We start from the raw sequence: 5,298 nt of genomic DNA on the forward strand, positions 1-5,298 counted from the left end.
TATATATATCAGATCGGTTTAGATTATTTATATTTACTTGTACTTGTTTACTGAATCGTTGTTCTTTATTTATAAACTTATCTTTCACTGTTACCCTTTTCTGCAATTTCTAACTTGACGAACGTTGACCACATTATTGTATCCTGTTTTGCTAGGCTGACCTCTTTTGTGTCACATTAGTTTCTCACTCCTATATTCCTTAATCGATTCATTCCTTATCTTGTATCTGTTTGTTGAGTACGTCAATTATATCTTAGATTACTAAATTTATCGCGCTGCTTACTCCAAGATTTTATAAGTAATTTTTTCTTATATGGTGTAGGATGTTGGCTTCGATATGCAATATCTCAAAACTTCTATTCGTTTTTAGGATTTAATCTGTGTTGTTGCTTATTTAGAGTCGTCAGGGATGCACTTCCTTTCTGATTATCCTATTACGTCTTGAAAACTTCGCCCTATTATTGGCCGGTTTATTATTTCATATCTCTTATATTTCCCTAGTTGAAAATGTACTGTCAAAACCATTGCACCTTCTCGAAATCATATGGAAATTCTCTATACCCTGTATTGTGTGTATGTGTGTTTAAGTGTAGTTGAACTTCCTGCTTTTGAAACGTCAATGTATTTTTTTCTCAATTTGTACATGTATGTTTATATATGTATATATGAACTAGTGTATGTATGCTGTAGTAGAAGACACTTACCCAAGGTTCCACGCAGTAGGACTGAAACCGGAACGGTGTGGTTGAAAAGCAAACTTCTTACCGCACGACCATGAATTATATATATATACATACATACACATATGTATGTATATACTTATCTATATACATGCATGTGCTTCTGTGTATTTATGTATGCGTATGCTTGTGCTTATATACACGAATATGTTGGTTTTGGTAATTATATCTCCCTTCCAAGAATATCTCTAATTACTATTTAACTTCCATCTATCATTTCCTTCTAAATTAAACGAAAACAAAGACAATTTTCTTCGTTATTCTCAAAGGAGGGAAAAGCTCTCAAAGAATGATGCCCTCCTACATTTCAATTCCCCTCTCACCAATTCTCTATCTCCTCCTTTATCACCCTATCTCTCTCTCTTTTTATATATTTATCTATCTATTCTATTTATATATCTCCTTATCTATCAATTTTTCTGTCATATATATATATATATATATATATATATATATATATATATATATATATGTCTATTTATCTGTCTGTCAATCTATTTATCAACCTATCTATTAGTCTGTCTATCAATCTGTCTATCTATCTACTCAAGTATCTATCGATCTATCAATCTTATTTTTCTATCAAATCATACATGTATACATAAACGCACATATATGAAAACATTTTGGCATATATAGGTAATATTTTACATCTGTCTAATTTACACATATACTAATCCAAAATCTATTTGTGCCAATCATTTTACGGTTTATATTTGTTGTAAGCCATGCCATCAAAAGCTTAACGCGGCTGACTTCTTCCTCCTGCACCGCTTTCTTTATCATCCGAATTAGAACAACATGATTCGGGAACATGATATACATTATGTTCGATTTTATTTGCTCATAACATGAAAACCAAACTGGAACAAACCACAACGACCTGGAACAGACTGGACGTTTGTATTAGTGGTCATTGCTTGTTTAACCTCTAACATCTTCCATTACCAACATCAAACCGCCCATGCAATCAACCTACCTCAAAGCTCATATCGAACCCTTTCACTATTTTTATTCTCTCAAGTAGAGTTTCTTCATATATTCGTTCCCTTGAGAACTCAACTCTGCTTCACTTAGATTTATTGCAAACGAAACTAAATCTTATCTGTTATGTTCATTATTCTCTGATGAAAATGCTTAGTAGCAACTTGAGGTGAAGGTTTATTATTCTCGCTCACACGAACAAAAATATTGGACAGGTAAATATTCTTAAATAATATTTATCTATCATTGGTCTAAGTTGTTGCATATATAAATATATATCGTATCGACGTGTGTATATTAAGATATGTATACTTACGTGTATAGACACAATAATACAAATTAATTTATATATATAAGGATATGTAATTATATATATATACATATATCTATACATATATATATATATACATATATATATATATATATATATATACACATGTATGCATATACATATATATATATATGAGGACAGTGGTTTTGTTAGCAAGGACATTTGTGTCCTTGTTGTTGTTGTTGTTGTTGTTGTTGTTGTCACTGGTTACGGTGGCAGGCAAGACTGCTGTAGCAGCAGAGTTTTTCTTTTTCTCCATTCTCTCCTTAACTGTGAGGAAGGAAGACAAGGAAATTATTCTGATTATATGTCTGTGCACACGTTTGAATGTGGTGTGTGCCAGAGGGTTTGCAAATCCAATGGGGGTCTTAAAAGACATGTTAGGATCCACAATGAGCAGAACTTACTTGCAGGTATTGGTAGTGCAATTCAGAGGTGCAATCTGTGTGGGTGTTTTTTCAAAACACTGTCTGGTTTAAAAAGCCACATCAGACGCCATGAAAGGGCTAAGGTGTAGGTGCAGGAGGTGGTCAAACTCTGTTTAAGGAGTAGACAACCACCATATATATATATATATATATATATATATATATACACATGTATGCATATGCATATATATATATATATATATATATCGATGTCTATATATATATAGAGAGAATGAAAGTAAGAGAGAAAAAAAAGAGTATTTTTGGTTATCTCACCCCCCATTAAAAAATTGATTTATCTCCTCCCGTTTTAAGAAAAATATCGGGACATTTGGTCGTCTGCTGCACCTTGTAAATATTGCTAAACCCTCAATAAAACAATTAAAAAAATGAAAAATCAAGCATAAAAACTTAAATAATTAATCATCTTACTGAATCTGATAAGATTTTTATAACAAATCCTACCATTCCAATTGAGGAGGCCCAAAGTCAACTATGTCTTGAAGTATTGAATCGAAAGGATCTAACTTAAGTTTTTAGTGGAGAGATAACCCAGTTTTCTAATGGTACTTTTTTTCATTAGGGATGGGATAACCAAAAAGTACCAGACAGAATGATATATATAAATGTCTATCTACATATCTATACATGCATATATCTATGCATATATACACATGTCTATACATATATACAAACACACACACACACACATATATATATATATATATATATATATATATATATATATATATATATGTGTGTGTGTGCATTTGTGTATATATATTTTTACATATATTTATATATGTGTAGAAATTATATATATATATATATATATAGATAGATAGATAGATTGATAGATACATAGACGCCCATACACATGTATGCACCTATCAATTTTTACAAGCATTTTGCAGAAAATTAGCTATTTTCAACCAGTCTAAATATAATCTCACTCTGTCCAACATTAATGTCAACAATTGTAAATACATTCAGACTCAAACCGATCCATTAAATGTCAACTTTATTTCATTGTGTATCAATCAAGGTTAGATAGTAATTTGTCCAATCTTCGTGTCGCTACCATTTCTTTCAAATCTAAATATTACAAACAAACACCCGCAATGATTTTCAATGATAATTGAGGCAGGAATACAATACTCTAAAACAGTATGCAGTGCTGAATAAGAAAACATTTCAGCTAAAATCTAAAAGACTCTCTCTACCTGAGTGCTATTCTAGGAAGCTCAAACCATCCTATCTTCATACAATCAAAAGCTATGAAAGCCAGCTTGCAAAATACTCCAAACCATAGACATTTGAACACACTCTTCCTCACTCAGAAGATGCAGAACTCATCCCTATGTTAAACATGATATACCTGAGCAGTTATTCATGGCGACGAGGTAAATTTTTTATTCAATCCGTATCTCTCATAACTGCGCGATTTTACTTACATTGTGTTTTTTTTAATATTGATATAATTTAATAAATTTTGGTCTGGAGCTAATTGGGTTACATCGACCTTTCCCCCAGTGCACAACTGGTACTTATCTTATCTACACTGAAATGATAAAAGGCAAAGAAGTCCTCGGAAGGATTTGAACTCAGAACGTAAAAAACAGACGAACTGCTATTAAGCATAATAATGCACTAGCATATTTTTTTTCAATTTCCGAGTCCCACTCAGAAGACTGAGTGGACCGAGGCTATATCAGACAAACGCCCAAGGTTCCACAGAGCGGGATTGAACCTAGAACCGTGTGGTTGGGAAGCAAGCCTCGTAGCACACAGCCACGCCTGAGCCTATATATAGTACTCTTTCTAACCAAACGCAGTTTATTCCTCACGTGTCCAATTAAATATAGTTAACCGTTTTGAGCAGGAAAAATTTACTCTTGATATACATACATATTTTTCAAACGACATTTCATTTAAGTAATTTTATAGTTAATCTTATTAGCATCATCACCATAACTACTACTACTACTACTACTACTACTACTACTACTACTACTACTGTTGTTGTTCATGTGTTTTAACTTAGATGTTTCTATACTTACAACTAATTGTTAAACCCAACCAAGTGATTTTTTTCCTTTTTGTCGCATTGTTGATTTATTAAATTTCCTTCTTTGATTTAACAACTTTGCTCGTTAAATTCTATCCATATTTCATAGAATTTCGATGTATCCCACCATGTTCTCTGTTATTACAATTTTAATCTGATTGTTTTACAAATTAATTATTTGTAGTATTTCACTTTATGCATTTAATAATTAAATTCATACATCTAAATAGAGGCTAACCAAATTACTATTATAAAACATATTTAATTATAAAATTTACATTTCCATATATACCAATATCATCTGTACGTACGTATGTATGCATGTATGGTGGCTGGGCGAGGTGTATGTGTGTGTGTGTGTGTGTATATATATGTGTGTGTGTGTGTGGATGTAAATATATATGTATACACGCGCGCATATATTCTATTTGTTTCAGTGATTTGACTGTGGCCATGCTGCAGTATCGCCTTTTAGTCGAACAAATCGGCCCCAGGACTTCTTTGTAACCCTAGTGCTTATTCTATCGGTCTCTCTTGCCGGACCGCTAATTTACGGGGACGTAAACAAACCAGCATCGGTTGTGGCTATATGGTAAGAAGTTTGCTTATCAACTATATTGATCTGGGATCAGTCCCATTGGGTGGCACCTTGACTAAGTTTCTTCTATTTTAGCCAAGGGTTCACCAAAGCCTTGTGAGTGGACTTGGCAGAAGGAAACTGAAAAAACCTGTCGTGTATATATATAT

This window comes from Octopus bimaculoides, chromosome 23 (genome assembly GCF_001194135.2).
Source record: "Octopus bimaculoides isolate UCB-OBI-ISO-001 chromosome 23, ASM119413v2, whole genome shotgun sequence".
Classification (NCBI taxonomy): domain Eukaryota; kingdom Metazoa; phylum Mollusca; class Cephalopoda; order Octopoda; family Octopodidae; genus Octopus; species Octopus bimaculoides.